This window comes from Amblyomma mixtum, chromosome 3 (genome assembly GCF_055824585.1).
Source record: "Amblyomma mixtum isolate Tamu chromosome 3, ASM5582458v1, whole genome shotgun sequence".
Classification (NCBI taxonomy): domain Eukaryota; kingdom Metazoa; phylum Arthropoda; class Arachnida; order Ixodida; family Ixodidae; genus Amblyomma; species Amblyomma mixtum.
Window position 1 is genome coordinate 274940631 of NC_143014.1, and position 20180 is coordinate 274960810.

At 55.0% G+C, this 20180-nt stretch overlaps 1 protein-coding gene across 6 annotated transcripts in view; it reads right to left on the reverse strand.

Moving 5' to 3' along the window:
- The window catches only part of Cip4 (formin-binding protein 1-like Cip4), a 180860-nt gene that overhangs the window by 76214 nt on the left and 84466 nt on the right, over positions 1 to 20180 (reverse strand). Inside the window, exon 1 of one of the 6 annotated variants that reach the window (XR_016291403.1) lies at positions 7307 to 7601. The exons of the other annotated variants lie outside the window; for them this stretch is intronic. The gene's annotated coding sequence lies outside the window, so the exon portion shown is untranslated. Of the gene's footprint in view, positions 1 to 7306; positions 7602 to 20180 lie in introns of those variants that run through there. 6 annotated transcript variants of the gene reach the window in all.

Below are 20180 nucleotides of genomic sequence, written 5' to 3' on the forward strand. Positions count from 1 at the left end.
TTACAACGGTAACCGTCCGGAAGGTGGTTACCGTGGAAGGAGTAGGGTGTGGCAGAACGCGCAACCGGTACGTGGTTGCCATGGAAACCAATCGGAGGACAGTTACCCTAGAAGGAGGGTTGCCGCAGAAGGAGGGAATGGCGAGAGTGCAGGCCGGAGTACCACGGTAACCATTCGGAACGTGGTCACTGTGTTAGGAGGAGGAAGAGTATGGCGAGAACGGAAGAATGTAGCACGGTCTATCTGCGGCAGCTGCTGCGAAACGCGCCGCCCGAGGAGAGGATCGTCGGTGACGCTGCGCATCTAGAGCGGCGGACAGGAGAGCAGACCTAGACGAAAAAGACTGAAAAACCAAAAAGCGTGCCCTATAACTGAACACATGTGAAGTCGCTCTCATCCTCTACCACAACATATTAAAGTACAAATACCTCAACAGATGCCGCTGAAACTCGCGTTAACCAGTGGTAACCGTCCTGTCATTTTCTCGGTGACGGATAAGTTCAAAATGTTGCGTTTATAGGACGGGCAAGAATGCTGACAAGTCGGCCACTGAATGTTTCACCATAAACGAACACAAAACGAACACAAAACAATTTTCGCCACGATGCGTCCACAAATGCAGCCGCGGACAGTGCCAGTGGTTACCTTCTCTGCCATTTCCAGCCTTGAACAAAACTGACGACGAGGCCTTTTAAAGGACCTAACAAAAGCGGCTGCAAAAATCCCGTGCAGGCGTCGACTGCTTTGTTGCGATGGGGAACAGGAAGGAGGCCAAAATGTGCAAGGTATCTTTCAATGCCCATTAACAGGGACTACGTCATCCCAGCTGAAAACTAGTGCACAGAACGTCCTGTCTTGTTCTGCTTCGCAAGCAAGGCATCGCATGGCTCATCAGTGCTTGAAATGGCCTGTGCGAGATGCCATCAACCGGTGGCAGGAGCTGTAGACAAAGGTTTACAGAGTACAACACATACCAAGACTGCACAGCCCAGTCCTACGACAGGACACCGCGATGAAGTGAGTGCTCGTACTTCAGTACAGTTCGCTATGGCTGCTGAAGGCTTTCGATCCTTTGTAAGGCGACATGCCCTGAATGCACCGCAAACGACTAAGTTTTCTTGGTGACCTAACTGTCGCAAATGGCCATGCGAGTTGTGGAAAAATGGGCCCACGAATATTTTGTTCTGTTCCGCAAGTGAAATCTATAGTCAGTCTGCATTCGGTGAATCGTGGCGATGTACATGAGCAGACTTACACAGCAACATAACGCTAAAGTTTCTGAAAACGTTTAGCCATGTGCGAACTTGATGCTGTTGTGGCAGCGTTCCTTGCAAATATAACAGCACGCCTTTAAGAATTTTTTTTATAATTGACAAGTTCTTTCAAACATGGAGCCTTCACTACCACGACGACCGCGATTTTGGGTTTACAAAGTTCCTGAGGATTAGCGCACAGCTGCGCGACCTAACATTCCGGCCAAACTTTGTGCCTATACCCGAGGGACGCAATTCCAAACTGAAAATTAATAACGACGGCAGCGAGGTAAAGGCGCCGCTCACATCGTTCAAACAGGGGCGCAGCAGTGGCGGCCGCTTCTGCTCCTTCATATCGGTAGCCTCTCCAAAGCGGACGATCGTACACGGTGCATGCCCTCATGAGCCGAGCCACAGCCGAGCGCTCCACATCTGGGAGGGGCTATTAGTCGTCGGGAGCCGTAAAGTCGGGCCAGCGCGTACGGACGCGTCGGCAAAGCGCGCGGCACGCTGCAATCAATAATACACGTCGACGCACGGCCGGCTATAAAAGCGGCCAGCGCACGCAGCCGTAATGGCGACCGAGCCGAGAGCCGCGCGGATGAGGTTCGGCAAGCCCGAGCGACGACCCACCGCCGACGATCCTCCTCATCTGACCTCGCTACGCGCCCGGCGCACGCGGCTATGGAGCGCGTCAAACTCCATAAATAACGCGCGAGGCGGCAGCGAACAGCACGCCACGGGCCACCGTCAACGCGAACAGTTATATATAAACACGGCGGGAGCAGTTTTCAATATGCGTGCACCGATTAGGTCGTCATTTGGTGCGCTAAACTCGCGCGGTAGCTCGCTCAGGTCGAGAACACGCACGCTGGCGCGACGGCGATACACGGATGCCACAAACGCCGCGGGCCACGTCTCAGTTACCGTGTCTCTCCCTGAACAATGAGCCAAAGAGAAAAAAGGGAGCGGGGGCGAGGGGACAGCATTGCAACAGATTTATAACGTCAAACGGAATGTCGCCGCACATAAACGCGAGCACTAGGAAGTGAACCAGCCACTGAAGCCTTTTTTTTTTTCGCCTCTCTCCCAGTCTCGCTCCGAATGCGGCTACCGTTAAACATCCCGATCCCTTTTAGCAGTCATTGGCTTTTTTTTTCCTTCCAGGAATAAGCTAAACGAGCAAGTGGGGCCACTAAAAAACAAAGCTCGTGTGAACGAAACAAAAAAGAAGATGCAACCGGCAGAGGAGCCACGAAGACGAGGAAGCCTGCGTGCGCGCGCACAGCCAGCACATGTAGAGAAGCCAGAGAGAGAGGGAGACTGCTCGGATACCCAGAACGAGCGCACTATATTTATAAGAGCGTATTCCATACCAAGCTACACAGCGGACTCCCCCCTTCCTCTGTTCTCCCTCGCGCCAGAGCAGTGAGGCGTATCCCCGAAATAGAGCACGGGGGGCAGCGGCGAATGAAGAGGGATGCCGAATCGCCACTCCACCCACGCGTGCCCCTCGAGTCAGACACCGCGCGGGGGCGGAACAGTCTTCCCTGGAAGGCAGCCTGCGGGTGCCTGCCACATGCAGACCGGAGCTAAGGAACAGAGCCGCGGAGGGACTGCGCACACACCCCGGAACACGGCAACTGAACGCAGCCCAATTACAGGGAATACGAACGGCCCAGCACTGCAGATATATGCGCTGTTGCCGGTGCCATTATCGCTATTACGATACTCATGCTAGCTGCCGCCACCAACAAGCGAAAACGGAACTGAACACACTTTCTGGACTCCTCTCGCCTCTATTATTAATACATTATTTGCATTACCACTAAGTTGTCACGGCCCATTGTGCTCGGCGTCTTGAAAAGGCGCCTGGAACGGCAGCTTGTTGCCCGCCCTTTGTAATCTGTACGAAGCAGAGGGCCCTACAACCAATGCCGAACACGGCGTATGGCATACATACGCCGTGTTCGGCATCGGTTGCAGGGACCTCCACTTCGTACAGAATACGCACCACACACTATACTATCCAGCGGTATTCCGTCCACTGTCCGAACAATGCATGCAGGCCAATGGTGACAAGAAGTCACTCTGTGAGTGAGTAATCCTGCACCAAAATGGTGCTGGCACGAAGTACGGGAGACGGGAAGTGAGGGCAGGGTCATTACGAGCAGCGCGGGTCGGGCTCAAGCATCGTTACTCGCTGTAGTCAATTAACAGCATAAGCAAAGACATGCGTCTTGAGGTGCTTCTTCCTGACTTGGTGCCAGCCGGGGCAGTCCCACAGCATGTGCTCTACTGTTTGGCGGGGCACCCATGTTAAACTTTGGACTCTTGCCGCTTGGTCGTCGGCGTCTCTCCAGGTCGTCACTCTCGCACACGAGATGACGGTGGTGCGTGGCTTTCTCAGGTAACTGCCACTTTGCAATCACGTCTGCAATCACGTCTGCAGTGCACGCGTATCCCGAGCGGGTTTTGTGGATCAAGACTAGTGCACTGCGGGGAAGCCCACGGGGCAGGGGACTGATTAACCGGAATCTGCCCCATGAGGGCACGCAGGGTTTCTTGCTCGGCCGCGCTGACGCCTGCGGCCAGACCGGGGTCATTCGGTGCCCGACTAAGAGCGCCGGGATGGAGTAGTCGTCGCTTGTGTTCTCGCCCAACAAGGCGTGCGCGGCAAAAAGTCCACTATCACATCTAAGCCAAGGATCCAAGTTCTGATGTTGGCCAACGCTGTGCCGATTCAGGGCCTCCCGGCTGTCGGTGCACAGCCCTTCGGATCCTCGATGTCTACGAACTAGATACACTAAAACCACCAAGAATCGCCAAAGACCGCCAGCGTGGTCGACAGACGCGTTATAATTCGCACTTTTAAAGGTGACCCGGTAACTTCAGTAAGATCAACACGACGAAAACTAGCTTCGCAGGGGCACTGCTTCCGAGGCAAGCAGAACACCTCGCGACTGCCGCGTGCAGTTTTGAGGTCACCCACCACCTGCAGTGCTACTCACACGAGTAAAACTGGCTTTCTCCATTCACAACATCAGAGCGACTGCAGCCTCACAGAGGGGACCCTCCGCATGCGCAGTTGGGTAAAGGGTGTACATGTGAATGCGCCTCATGCCAAAAGAAGGGTAGGGTTGCCTCGATGCGCGCGCCGATGAAGCGGGCGCATTGAGGTACCTTGGGTGCCGCGTCTACTTTTGCCCCACATCAGCGATATGCTTCCTCACAGAGCGATTGCCGTGCACTGGAGGAATTCGCATCTACCGGCCTGACCGAAATGCAAACAGTCTACGTCTTCCGCGTTTTCCTCTTCAGATTTAGTACCGGCAAACTCAGAGCGCGCTGCATCGCGAAAAGGTGACGGAGGCAAAGTTTCAATAACCGCCAAGAAAAATTCAGCACGCGTGGCTATCGACACCCGCAACTTCCAAATGTAACTGTCCTACGGCCGACAGCCCAACTACAACCCAGCTGTATAGCCCTTGCAAGTCACCAACTAAAGGCCCTTTACGCGTAACACAAAGATGGCGGGATTTAGCGCGTCGAAACGACGACGCACGTCACGGGTTGCAAGCTGCCAGGTTAAACAAGACTAACATAGCCTGGTTTAGGATAGCGCTTCCGGAGCGCGCAATCGCAAGACGCGGAAACACTAGCCAAGAGGCTAACCGTTTTTTTTTCCTTCTTCCTTTGCCTGAGAAACAAACCTGCGCTGGAAAAAAAAAAAAAACTCTGCAAAGCCGACGCAGAAAGCGGCACGGATGGAATGTTTATACGGCCGAAAGAACTCGGAAACACGCCGCAGTTTACTCGAAGGCACGGTGAGACAAACACAAAGCTTCGCCCCTATTTAAACGGAGCTGTCTTTCCGGCAACGGAATTCCCAGACCCACTGCCTCAAACGCCCCAATTAGTGCGAGGCACGCGGAAGAACAAGACTCAAGAAACCAGAAGAGAACAGCCGCGTTCAAAGACCGAGAAAATAAAAATGCCACCGCGCCGTGGCCGACGACACTATTCGCGAAAACGGTTCAGCGCAGCCTCGGTATTTTGCGAGGCACGTAACACGTTACACCGCGTCCTGTGTTGTGTGGGGCGGACTTCTGGCGGTCGCCCCGAGAGCGTGTTTCCACGCTCGGGAGAGGAGACCAGCGAGGGGATCACGTGGCTGTGAACAGCGGGCCGTGAGGAAGAACCACAAGACACTGCAGCGAAGTGAAAGTTGCGTAGGCGTCTTTGAGTAGCATGCAGATCAACTTGGCTCATTACCGCAGGGCGGTACGAAACATCTACACTAGCACAAAAGATATCAGATACAAAAAAAAAAGGCATGGTATGGTAGATGCCATCGATCACACGAGTGTACGCAATGACGTCACAGCTACCCGATGCCATCACTTCGGCCCGCAGCTATACGAAGATTACTCAGCTATCGCTGTCGCCTCTACCCGTCGCGGGCGTAGGCTTGTCAAATCCTTGCCTCTCATCCCAAGTGTCCTGCATCTGCCCCGCAACGCACCGAGAGAAGCGCGAGGGAATGAAGACCGGACGCAGCGAACGCCCACCGGGACGCGGTCACATCGCTTGGGCAGCCCTCGCCGTGCCAGCTCAGGTCGCTCCCTCCGACGGCGACCGATGAAGTACGGCGACGTCAGCCATCGTCCCGCGCGGCGTTCACTTGGAGGCGCCAGCACCACGCGGCGCTAGCATCTCCCGCGCCAGCGCAACGCGCAGCAGGGGCGATCGCGAGGCGCTGAACACAAATCCCAGAGTGAAAGGGAAAACGCGGGGTTTTCCGAAGTAATGTCGAGAGTAAAAGTGCCAGAAATTTGAACTGGCTGCTTCGTGCTACCCCCACGTTCGAATGAGGACGGGAAGTGAGCTGCGCAGAAACCCGACGTGAGAAGTCGCGCGCCCATTCGTCAGTGTCGACATGCAGTCTGTACCGCGCTCTGGGTTAACAGCAAGGGGTGAGATTAAGCGAACAGAAAATTCTCGGCTATCAAGACAAAGGTGCGTCAATGAGCCGAGCAAGTGCAATGCGACATCCGTGCTATCCACTTATTTTCTTTTTTCGAACGTTTTTCCTTCCATGACGCAATAAGAGACCGAAATAAAAAAAAAAAGCTGCTCCAGTTCAGTTGCCTCGCCACAGCTAAAACGAGTGATACATGCGTGCGAGTCACTGGGATTGCATTGTGCAATCGCGGGGTGAAGCGGTTGTAACGGTGTACGAAAGCACAAATCGGCGGCTATTTATAGTAACGGTGGGCGCAATGAAGAATGAAAGAATAGAAACGGGTGAAAACGTTATTAGATCTAAGCTTAGAGGCTTGCATTAATCAGCGAAACCTCAATGCCCTGAGCGGCCGTGAGGTCTGGTGTGGCAGGTCCATTTTGACGTTTCACAGGCGACTGCCCGGTGGGGCTTCTCACAAGCCCGTTTGGTGTCTTAAGCTCACGCGCATACTCTGCCTTCTGCAAGCAGTCTTCGTTCGATCGCGTTCCCGGCACACTTCACAATGTTGTCTTATTCGCAGTCTAAACCCTCCGTTGGTTTTGAGGAAACGAAAGGAGAGGCGAATAACTGGCTCCCTCGGTCAGTGGACACCTAAATCGCGCTTTGAGGTAGGTGGCGGTGGTGTCCATCGCATTACGCTTAACGCGTTGCACCCCTAAAATTTCTGCTACTAACTGGCTTGTACGAAGCTGTTACAGCTTTTGCTGTAAAAAATTTCGCCCTCGCTGGTAGCGAAGAGGTGACGCCAAACGCTGGACTGTTTCCGCCCATCCAGCTCCAGGACATCGCCCAGCCTCTGGGCCACCCTGATAACATACTCCGAGATTATTGTTAACTCGGGAACGCAGAAGTTTCGATCGCGACATACAACAGGGTTCACTCCAAAGTGCTGTTCACTCCAAAGTTCAGCACATTACTAGATCTGCAAACAGGGGCCAGCAACGAAAACGACTAGCACATTTCAGAAATGACTGATGACAGAAGCGTCGACAATCGACGCACACACGACATCAAAGCCGCACCGTACCATGTGCATGGTCGAGACAGGTCACCGGCGCCAGGTGGTATACTCCGCCACGCAGAACGGGACCACTGTAGGGAGCAAGGATGTCTGTGCACCAATCCAGGTTCCGGGCCACTGGCTACCACGGTGCCCGCGCGCGTCCCCTCCGCGGTACGCAGTCACTTTCCCACCAATGGACAGGCCCGGAAACTCGTCGGGGTTCGGCACACCCCGCGCCGTGCAGGTACACAGTCGGCGCACGGGGAAGGAGACAACAGCAACAGCGAGGGGTATCGCTGTCGCGTTCAGCGGTGAGATACCCACACGGGGCGTGTTGTGTGTCGCCGCTGTTATCCAATGTTCCCACTCCTCCCCCTTCCACCGACACAGCATCATTACCCTTCCCCTTCGCTGTCTCCCCCCTCGGCGACAAGCGGTTTTAATGCGGTCATAAAGAGCGCGGCAACCGATAAGGGCCAATAAAGGGCGCTCCGGGATCCGAACCGCGCCAGGCGTGGGGGAGGGGGGAGAGGCGCGTCGACAGGGCTGTGGGGGGCTAGCGCTCGTTCTCGGGAAGTGCTCCCCACCACCTCCAGCACGGGGCGAAGGCCGACGAGGAGACTTTTCCGCGGCCGGCGCTCATTTCCGTTTTCCGCGGTCGGGTTTCCTTTCACGCGCGCAGTTCGTCACCAGCGGGGGCCCCCCCTCATTCGCGGCGAGCCTAACCAAGTCGTCGAAGGACAGCTGAGCGCAGACGGCGGCACAAGGCTGTAAGGGCGTAATAACCCTACAGATCACGAACCCCCCCCCCCCCCCCCCCCCCAACACCTCTCCGTATATATAATTGGATAATGTTTTCACAACCACCCACCAGAGGCGCGTCAGACTACGTGGCAGTCGGCGGAAAAGAAAGCGGGAGAAAGCCAGGTACCAACGGCAGCGTATGTTTTCTCGGACTAATTGGCATTTGATCAACGAGACGATGACGCATGAGAGGAGCACAAAAGGGCACCCGCGTGTGCATCCCTTGCATCCTCGTCTTGTTCGCGCCGAAATTTCTTGACAGTTCTGTTTTTCCGCGCAAAAGCCAGCAGCTTTGCACAAAGAGCGCCACACAAGTTAGAGAGTCTTCACGAGTGAATAAGGCAGACAAGTGAAATTAAAGCTAATGTGCCGAAAACGGCGCATAGAGCCATTTTAAAAAGCTTGAGCATTTACTAAATTAAATATTCCGAAATTATTTACAGTTCAGTGAAGATAATGAATAGAACACATGGAAATACTTGGCTTTCGGCGTGAACTAGTGCGAACACTACTTCGGCGACAAAGATCCCGAGTTACGCCGCAACCTCACAGATTGGGAATTCCTGCTCGAGCTCACAGCTTTTAGGGGTCCATCACTGGACCTCATTGTTCGCGTAGCTTCCTCGTAGATAACCCTGTCCGCACATGAAGCGATGGATGAGTTATCAGCTCGGAAGCGAATATTACTCATGTACCACAAAATGCGAATGCTCGTTCCCAACTATCTGTCCGGGTCATGCACTAGATAACCAGGAAGGGAGCAGAACACGTCGCAAAGCTCAGGGATGATGGAAGGCCCACAATGAAGCACCCCACCCTGTCCGTTTTTTTTTTATCCACTGTGTTTACATTTGTTACTCCTCCGATTACAGAAACCACTTGAACGATGACAACCTATCCTATCTTAGCAGCGACGGTGAACAGCGTGACACACTATCACAGCTATTTACCAAATAAGCAAGCAAGCCTCAGCGCGTGGCAGTGCTGGCATTCGCACTCGGACATGTGTAGAACCGTGCGGCCTGCCACCAGCGACTCGTCATCGCGGTAAAAAGCGAAAGGACGCCGCTGTTGGGACTGGTGCAGCGACGTCTCCTGCTCGGTGTCGTGTCCTATGAAGCATGCAAAGCTGCGGGAAGAGGAAGAGCTGTACGTAAAAAAGGTTGCACGTCGTGTATTTAGGACAGGAGACCTGACACATGTTGATGGTGCCCCGTACAAACACATCAAATGTTCCCCAGGCCCCCCACATTGCAGCTCGCGTGACGGAGCCGTGGGAGAGGGTCTGAAGGGCCGCCCAGGTTCAAAGGGCATCTTGGAGCGCGTCTGATTACGATTGGGGCAAGCGGCGGCTCTTCGGAGGTGGCATCCGAACTTCTGGGAACAGACCGCGGCTTGGCCGTGGCGCGAACAAAACAGAACAGGGCAGACCCAATGCACGACGTAAACAAAGTTGTTGCGCGGTCGGCGCTCGCTGCTACGTCTCTTGTCGATGGAGATCGCGCAGACAGTCATAAACCCACGGAACGTATAGGCTGTTTACTGTGGCCCCGCGGGAAGCACGCTGGGCCAGACGTGAAGCTGAAACCGCCGCCCAGGCCTAACAGCCCGGAAAGTGTGCGCGTGAGCTGCGACAGGTAAGTGCGCGCAGTCTATGCACTTCGTGGTAGTAGTAGGATGCGGGGTTCAGAGTTCTGTACCAATAAATGAGCTACGAAGGTCGCCGTATATGTATCCCGATTAATTCTGACCACCAGGGGCCGTGTAAGGTACAGTGACATTGCAAAGCACACGGCCGTCTTTTGCACACAGCGGCGTATCTGCATTTCGTGCACGAACACGAATGACTTTCACTGCCGCTATCTCGACGCTCCGCCGCAGCCGAGACGTGAGAGACGGCAGTGCGAAGCCGTATTTGTCAGCCTCGCAGAGTATGGCAGAGTGGAGTGTTATACGCGGGCCCATTCAAGCGATAATGGCCCTCATCTGCGACAGACGTTTATCTAGGAGCGACTTTCGAGCACAACGAGGCTTCCTCGGTAGCCCTATAGAGTAGAATGAGCTCTTAGGAGCACAAAACAGAAGCCCGGTAGACACGGCGATCCACGATGCCACGCTACGGGGAGCTCATTTATATCTTATCCCTCCGTACACACAAGCATCAGGAAGCACCGCTCCGGCATACAGGCTGAAATACGAGGAGTACAGAACAGCGCAGTCTCTCAGCACCAGCAATAATGCTGCTACAATATCCCGCAGCAGGCCCGTACTGATGATGCATAAAGATAACAGACTACCCACGCAAACAAGGATAAAACACGCAAACAAGCTGATTCGCGGAAGCTGCCGCCATCATCAAAACACACACATATAGCAGGGTGGGGGGATGAACCGCGCGCATTACTCGCATTCAAAAGTTCCTCTGCCTACCAAAATTTAATAAATCAATCCCGCCACTTGAAGCGAGAGATGCTTGCAGGCAAAGGACAATGTTCATGTTTTCACCTCAACAAAGATTGAAGCGATGACAGCAGTCCCACATGCTACACGTAAACGCCAATACCATCTTTGTCGCCCAAAGGCTACAACGGCTTGCAACTGTGCGGATTTCGTTAGTTACAGCAAAAAAAATATTCTGAGGGCACTTCAGTCTGCTCAGGTGGAGGAATGCGAAATCATGAGTTTTGAGGAAAGGAAAGGGCGCAGTAGCTCTCAAATCTCGACATGTCAGAAAGCATGCAATTTAAGGTGCATTTGTCATCGGTCCAAGCTCCTGCCGCAAGCTAGCCTCGAGCTTGACTGAAACATAAGCTATATGCGAAGAGAAATTCGGCGGCCCGGAATCGATTCCCACGTAGACCCCAATTTTCTTTTCTTATTTTTATTCTAATGTCCCATAACTTACATGACTCAAGATACCATATGACCAATGACGTCGCACACCCAGTGACGTCACAGGGGTCCAACTTCCGGCAACACATTTTGCGGGCACTTTTGGCGTCACCACAGATGTCTAATGCTTCCGCATTAATGAGCTGCGCATTATTGGCTCAAGACAAGCCACTGTGGCTAAATACGGCGCCACCTCTCAAATTCTGTTGCTGCTTATCACCCACTGCGCACCGACGGGTTGGCCTAAGTCATCGTCCCACATTTATCGCGGACACCCTCCAACGGGGGCTACGACCCGCGTTATTAGATCCTGGATGCACACACACACATTTCGCTTATCTCAAACAAACGACCCACCACCCCAAACACGACAATCAGCCCGCTTCTGCGCCCACGCAAAACGCGCGACACTCCCGCCGTTCCTGGGCTTATTATTTCAAGAGTCGGGAGGACTCCGGTCTACCATAGGAAACCAGAGCGGAGGCAGAGGAGGGGAAAAAATGAAGCGCGAGCCAGGCAGAGGGAGAATTCCGCACGCGACGCAACCGCACCGGCTCCCGGGGCACCACGGCCGACGGCGCCTTCCGGCCACGGGCGCTTGCAGCCGCAAACGACGCCGGTTGCGCAAACGGGGAGAAGCACCGTGACAGCTAGGCGGCAACAAACGAGCGAGCCGCGCGCGACGTCATCGGCCGGGCCACGGACGGGTGCGCGGCCAAGGTGGGCGTGTTGGTGTGCCGCCGACCATGCGTGGCTGGCCCCACGAAACACTTCATTAGAACGGGGGGCAGAGCCAGTGTGGAAACGCACGCACACGGGCGAGGAGGCACCGCAACGGGGGACAGACGGCGGTCGACGCACGGGCCATCAAGCGGCGCGAACTGCGCGCAGCAACGCGAAACCGACACTGCTAATGACCAGCGGGATGACGGCCACCGCGTTCGATTCGGCTGCGCTCCTCACACGAGCGACCTCCCCGCGACGAGACGGCCACAAAGCAGGCATGTAAGCCTTGCAGTGGTACGCTTTGGACGGCAGGGTGACACACGCGAGCGACGGCCAGGTGTGAGCAGACGAGAAATGCGACTGTCACCGGCCATGCAAGTCGGGGGCCCTCAAATTCGCTCGGTCCGACGCCCTTGGCGACAGTGCGATCAGCGTGCACCAATTCGCGCGTGCGTGCGTGCGTGCGTGCGTGCGTGCGTGCGTGCGTGCGTGCGTGTTTTTGCCCCATAGAAGCCCCCAAACACGATCCCCCAGTTCAGTTTCATCAATCACACCTGGTTTGGTTTATTAGCCCTAAAGATTTGGTTTGGTTTATCGGGTTTAACGTCCCAAAGCGACTCAGGCTGTGAGGGACGCCGTAGTGAAGGGCTCCGGAAATTTCGACCACCTGGGGTTCTTTAACGTGCACTGACATCGCACAGTACACGGGCCTCTAGAATTTCTCCTCCAAAGAAATTCCAGCCGCCGCGGCCGGGATCGAACCCGCGTCTTTTGGGTCAGCACCCGAGCACCATAACCACTGAGCCACCGCGGCGGCTTTTAACGTCCCAAAGCGACTCGGGCTACGAGGGACGCCGTAGTGAAGGGCTCCGGATAATTTCGGCCACCCGGGGTTCCTTAACGTGCACGACATCGCACAGCACACGGGCCTCCAGAATTTCGCCTCCATCGAAATTCGACCGCCGTGGCCGGGATCGAACCCGCGACTTTCGGGCCAGCAGCCGAGTGCCGTAACCACTCAGCCACCGAAGCGGGGTCATCAATCACATCTGTCCTAGGCGCGACATGTTTACGACGTGAAGGCCTCCTACGATTGAAGAAATAAGGAAGAAAAGGCGGCGACACGAACGTTTTCCTCTGTAAACCGTTGCCACTAAACAAGAGGCCGCAGTTCTCCTACCAGCGCGGTGTCATTGGCAGCGCCCGTGTTTACAAAGGGCAAAGCCGTGGCGAGGCGAAAGAAGACTGCCCCGTGGGAACGGAACGCGGCCGTCGGGCGGCGCAGTGGCCCGGTTCCACCTGTCACGCGAAACAGCCGGCGCTCGCACACGCGGAACGAGTCCAGCGCGCAGAGCGTAATTGCCCGACGGCACCGCGCGTGTAATGGCGATGCAATCACGACACGATCGCCCGCCCGTGGTGCGAGCGGTCGTACGCATGGACTGCTCCGCGCACATTCGTACAGATACAAATGCCACCGACAGCCTCGTCACTGCCGGAGCTGCTAAGTGGCGCGTCCGATCAGACATTAGAGACCAAAAAAAAAAAAAAAAGCTGGGATTAAATTGCTGTCAGCACTCGCCATGAGCAGATACCGACAGATAAGCAAAAATGGAGCGCCTGATAAAAAAGGACCGTCACGCGGTGACGTGACCGATATCTTGGGGGAAAAAAAATGAGAGAAAGATGAGTGGGCGAGTTGACGTGTTTATAAGAGCACCCCGCTCACCCGATACGGCACGATAAACGAATGTCGTACAGTCAGCGCAAGGTTATCGCGTTTGTTGCGGCCAAAAAGGACCAACATTTTTCCGAGCGTTACGATCGCTTTAATTTTCTATAAAATGAGGGTCCAGGAAGGAGAGATACTTCGGCTAGCTGAACTCGTGCATTCCTTTCAGTCGATTTGATAAAGTGAACCATGTTAGAGCATTCTGTTCCGAGTAGGTTAAATCTGAAGTGATGATATCTAAACCGCGCCAGACTTACCCGCTCATTTGTTGCTATTCGCGTGCGGCACTCCATGATCTTCCTTCTCTGATAATTGCATGAGCTACGCTTTGCTGGAACAAATCGGGAAAAAATATACAGGCGCTGGCCAACGCAGTGCGCGTACCGGGCATTAGTGCCAAGCTTCCGCCCACCTCGCTCTTCGCATTCTCCGTTTTCATCTTTCGCGCGCTTACAACTTCGGTGGCGGCAACGCGACACGTCACGCCACCTGCTGCTGCTATCAATAAGCCACGCAGCAGCGGCAAGTGCAACCTCGATAACGGCTCGCCCGCTCGCGATGGGTACTGCTAAGCGCGCCAGCATCGGTGCTCTGAACACGAACGATGACAGCGACCAAGGAGTCGAATGCAGCTGGACTCAATGCTCCGCAGGACCTCCCGCCAGGCTGGTTGATCCAAGAATTCCTCGAGCATACAAGGATGAAAGTGCAGCGTTTTGCCGCGGTAACAATCGGTCGAAACGGTGCAGCTCATAAGGCCTACGACAATGGACCTTAAGCGTAATTCGGCAAGTGTGCTTTACCACATACCGCAGTTGCGATCAAGACGGCGGAGCTCTCGATAGACGAGTTAGGACAGCGACATAACGAGCGCCATAGGCGTGGGAAGGAACCAATAAAACATTTCCGAAATATCGAGCAAAAAACCGTTTCGCACTGTGGTTGCTCCAATCGGATGGTCGGCCGTCTTGTTTGGATAACTGTGGTATGTGGAAAACTATCTTGGAGGATTTTGCGTAAGGTCCATTCCGCGCCGGACCCCGTCTTGTCACCGAATCCGTGCGGCAAACCTTCCTTTCGAGCGCATCTCACAACGCAGAGCCTCCACAATGCCAGGAACACACAGCCGCTGAACGGATCACCCACTCTTGTGTTCTGAAACGGGGTGGCCCCGGGGACCTTGGAAACTTCCCGTACGTACTCTACTACTTTTCCGCTGAAAAGAGGGAGAGACGACCAAACCGTTCCCGCGGACGCGCTACTCAGTCGGGCTTTGCGCCCGCACGCGTCTTCCATTTGTCGCGCTATCCTTCCAAACAGATACGTGTACGATCTCCTGGCGCACAGTCACTGAGATCACGGCAGGGGGCCGGTCGTGACTGCTGCGCGTGCGCGCAAAACCCCGCGGTGCACAGGCGAAGGCCGAACCGGGACACGCTGACACGCCCCAGTTCGAAATTCGCGCGACGGCGCCGAAATGAAGCGTGACTGGGGGGAGGCGGCGAAGCAAGCACGGCGGCAGCTATGAACACCAGCTATCACGCGTGCAGGCGCGAACACTAATCGCACCATCGTAAACTATCCTCAACAACGCAGCCGGGTTTCGCTGTCCGTTCGAGGGAAATCGCCACGCTCGAGCGACCCATGCTGCCACCAACCAGACGCAGCTTCCCCGCAAGCAGGCCCTTGTCAGCTAAAATTGGCAGATGACCGACGTCGGTACTGAGAGACACGTGCGACGATGTCGGCTTGCCGAAGGGGGCAGGAGGGTAGCAACAAGATACAGATGTAGAACAAAGCAACACAAGAAGCCCCTCGTAAAGGACAACGAGAGAGAATAGCACGCCACTCTCGTTCGGGGTCACTCATCGGCCACTGATCGTTTCACGATGTTTCTCTGCAGCGAATTTGCACCTACTACTAGCACTTCTGCCACAGCGAAACTAGCTCCATTTGGATCCTCAATGCACACACTCAGCCGCAGCCTGGGGCGGATTGTACGCATAAGCGACCCTCGGAGGGTGCAATTAAAAACAAGGATAGGGCCACACACGCGCAGGACGCTTTTGGGCTGAGAAGAATCACGGTCACTGCGGTTCTCCAACAGAAAAATCCTCTCCCGGGGAGAAAGGGCGACCGGGGGCTCGCATCCAAACCGAGCGCCTCTCTTCCCCAAACACCCCGGCACCACGGGCAGGCTTCGACGGTAGTTCCGACCCTGCACACTATGCGCGTCCCGCGTGAAACTTTCCAAGGCGCCGCGCGGGCACGCTCGGAGTGCCCCTCACGCGCGCCGAAAGAATGCGCACACCCTTGGAGGAAAAGCGGAGAGAGAGAAACCGGGAAGCTTCCTTGACCGCAGAGCGCGTTCAATGAACGCATAGCTGATGCGAATCAAACGGACGGCACCATTACGCGGTCCGCGCGCTGCGGCAGCATATACGCACGTGGGAACCTCTTCGAGGCGGCTCGAGGAGCGTCTTCTGGATTTTTTTTTTCCCCTCTCTTCGCGTATAGAACACCTCGAGGGCCAGAATCGTAACCGACCGGTTTCGCAGCGGCGTTATCGCATGCACGGCGGCTCCGGAGACCGTGAGGCAAAGGAACGAGAACGCGACGCAAACGGACTGCGCGACACAGACCGCGTGACGAAAAGAACGCGAAAGCCGCGGGGCCTGGCTTTCGGACCGGACAAAGATGAGTGAAAATGAGAAAATTAAGGTTTCTACAACGGGCTGGCTCAGCACTGAAAGGCCCATCACGGCTCGCGGTGTTGGGAATATTCATCGACGTCACAGTGGCCGCAGTTTGACTGTATACGTGGAGCGTGGCGAAAGTCCGAGCGAACGCCTAATCGCCTTATCGCCACCTGCTCCGGCCTGCACCCCTGAAGATACGCGCTGTACAAAAAAAATGGCGCCCGTGACGCCACGTGTATACCCCCCCCCCCCCCCCCCCCCCTTAATACAAGACTGCGTGTTACGGCGGCAGGCGCAGTAATACACACGAGAAGAGAGAGAAAGGCGTGGTTGCAATGCTGAGAACTAATTGGCAAGGGGTCATTTTCCAAAGAAACACCACCCAGTTGTAAACGGTTACGAGGCCGGTCGTAACCGACAGCAAAACGATTTCTATTACTGACGGCGGCGAGCCAAGAACACCTCGGGTGAAATTCGCTTCAGTTCACTAGAAGCCGTCCACTTCGCTCTCGACTGCACACACGAGCAGGGTTTCCAGTAAACTCTCCGACTACCGCAACCGCCAACTCAAGAACGGAACGCCCTTTAGGCAGCGCCATCCAGTGCTTTCAGACGCCTCTCCATTCTCCCCTCCTCCTCCGCGCTTTCCTTTGGGTCACAGAGGAGACCGAGAACATACGCGTCCACTACCAAGCTAGCGGATTCCTGGGATGCCGCGCACCCAAGATAGCGCGGTCGTCCTCGGCGCAAGACTGGTCGTAATCCCAATATCTCGTCCCTGCACGCACCGTTATTGGCAGGGACTGTTACGCAACAGTTGCGTCGGATAAGAACCCGCAGAAGCGCCTCGAGCGGAGAGCAAGAGGACAGAAAGAAAGAAAAAAAAAACGCGCGCAAACCGTAGTGCGTGACATAAACGATGCCTGTGCGCAGCGCACGCGACCTCATCGCGGGAGGAGTCTCGTAACCTAGCCGCGCGCGTGACAGCCTTACCAAGGAGCCAAACTTACGCGACAAGTTTCCGCGCGCCTCTTTTCTTCCGCCATCCCTCCAAAAGAGGACGCGATGCTTACTCGCGCCTATTAAGGAGACTTCTCGGAAAACCACACAAAAGAAAAAAAGAAAAACGAACGCCTATAGCTATGGCCGCGACAGTCCAGCAGAGAATAGTGCGCGGTAAAAAGTCATACTGAAACAAAACTGCACGAAGGACCGGACAACCACAGCCACATCAACCACAAAACCAGGTACGTGCCCCGAAAAACAGCAACGGTTTATGAAACTCCCCTCGGCTGTGGTTTGGTTTATGTAGGACAGGCGGGACGCTGCATCCACAAACGTTCACGAAAGCACAGCAACTCTCGGGGCTCGCACTGCGGGCAGCATTCGCCTAAGCACTGCCTATCTTAAAGGTGCACTGAAGAGGAATCTGAACTTGTCTTTTTGCCGCGGGAACTCTATCTACACGTTCCGAGCTTTCTTAGAAACTGCGATTTACTGCCCTGTGTGGCCGATTTCCCCAATTAAAACGAATTAACGTCCGGCTCCCGCCTTTTTTTTTTTTTTTGAATTCTGCCTCGTACGATGGGCGGAGTCGACCAACGCGTGGAGCGCCTTTCACCTAGTCCCGCGGCGGCTTGCCGCTCTGCCATTGGCGGAGTAATACGTAGTAGTCCGTAGTAGCAAATAGTCCGCGCGTATTTTTATTTCTTCGGGCTTATTTTGCGGCTATGTTATCTGCGAATGAAACTATTTATTCATGGAAACCTAAAAAACAAAATAAAGCGAAAGCAAAGCCTCCACGGGACTGGGTGAAAGGCGCTCCACGCGTTGGTCGACTCCGCCCACCGTACGAGGCAGAATTCAAAAAAAAAAAAAAAGGCGGGAGCCGGACGTTAATTCGTTTCAATTGGGAAAATCGGCCACACAGGGCAATAAGTCACTGTTTCTAAGAATGCTAGGAACGTGTGGATCGAGTTCCCGCGGCAAAAAGACATGTTCAGAATCCTCTTCAGTGCACCTTTAACTATAAGATAAGATTATCCAAAATAATCGGCGGCGCCAACGACAAGAACGCGCGTGAAATTTACGAAGCTATGCACATACGTAGATATGGCTCCTATAAATGTATAAGCGATCCTTCTGTTCACCTCTAGGTTACTACGCTTAGAGTGCACGGATGAGTGGAAAGCACGAGGAGTAGGAGATTAGCTGCAAGTCTGCGCTCGACCGTCCTGTCAACTTCTGTCCCGTGTCCTTGGCGCATTTTTATGTTTCACCATGTCCAAACAACGAGCCCCACATCGTACGCACCAAGGGTTAAAATGACAAATAGCCAATGCGGTGCCACACAGCTGGTTGCGCGGTGCCGCCGTAGTATATCGAACCTGGAGCCTCAATGGAGAGCGGTGTGGCGAAACCCAGCCTTGACTCGCGGTGCGCACTCGTGAGCTCTCTTCGCGCGCGTAATCGCAGTCACGGACCGCAGGCTCACGACCCTACCGTTCACTGGCACCGGCTCGCGTTAGCTGCTTTTCCCACGCGCAGTATATGCTCGCCGCTGAAGCCCACGAGGGCAGCCAATTGGCACGGGACGTGGCAGCGCAAGCGTTAACCCGGTCGTGACGTCAACAACAAGCGGATAGGGCGAGGTGTTGTGCTGCATTACGCGTACAAACAATGCGTCGGCTGCGGTACTATACGAGCTAATCGAGCGCGTAAATGCTCGAAATGTGCAGGTGAATGGCCATTACGCAGCTCCAACCGGAGAAAGGCAGCGATGCGGCAATAATTCGACACCCCGCCAAACAGGGACGCGCACTTCTCCGCAGGAACTCGGCCATTCACAACCATCGCAACGCCTAAGAGCACCGCGTCCCTGCACCGCCTCGACGCTGCGAAAAGTTTGGGCCAGACAATCGCAACTGTTTTGCCCAAGCACAAGAGTGACGCGAAAAACGAAGCAGCAGAACGAGGAACCAGTTGCGCGGCCAAAAAAAAAAAAATGCAGCCGCGAGAAAAGAATCCCACCCGGTTACCAAACGGGCAGCAATGTTTTCTAGGCCGGTGGTCGCGTCGGGCGAATATAGACGCAGCTCTTCGCCAAGTGCTCCTGTTCCGTCAACCCCAGATACCTTGCGCGAAGCACTGAGCGGCACTGCAGCGCTGGGCGTCGGCGACCACAAAGACTAATGACAGCGCGCGGGGCGAGAGAGAGAGGAGTATGCGTACGATCAGATAGCGCGGCTAACGGCTCTCGGTCACGGTCGAACGCTCTTCCCGCCAGGCCGCGAACGTTTAGCGCACCGGTCACAGGACGCCTCTCCCCACCGGCGGCGATCCCCGCAGAAGCTACGCCGGGCTCGCTTTTTTGTCTTGGCAGGGAACTGCCCGAACCAACTATCTCCGCGAACACAATGACGCAGCTACTGGAACGACTCCCCGTTCGAAAGCGGCACAGGCGGAAGACACGGGTTGCCCGGCGCTCGCTACGATTGTTGTCTGCCGGCTGCGAAAATCGTCCCATTGTTGCTGCTGGCGCTGCTGCTGCCTGGCGCGCTAAACTGAACGCGCGGAGATCGCCACGCTCGCAGCGACCGAGAGCTCCGGGAACAGAGCCGACACGCAGGTGTGCCCTTCCGAGTCTTCCCGTTTTCTCTGGGGTAACGAGACTATAGCTTACATCCTGTGGGCGCACTCCGAGACGTCGGAGCAAGTCGTACGCAATTGTTACAACAGATTGCATCGCTGCAGCATTAGTCGCGCGTGGGCAAAACGAGGTAGGGAGATCTTAATAGTTGTAGAAAACAAATACGGACATGAAAGCCGTGAATTCCAATCTGGAGGACTAAAGAGCCGCTCCTGGGAAAGAAACAAAGATTAGCAGCAGATACTACAGTCGGATACAGCTCAAGAACGAGGCGGCTTTTCCCCATCTAAGGATCCCCCCTTCCAGCCAATGGCGTCGGCCGATTCCCGCGAACCTTCTAGGGTGACAATGGAGGGAGGGGACTATCCCCTCTTCTATTTGCCACTCCCTGCTTTG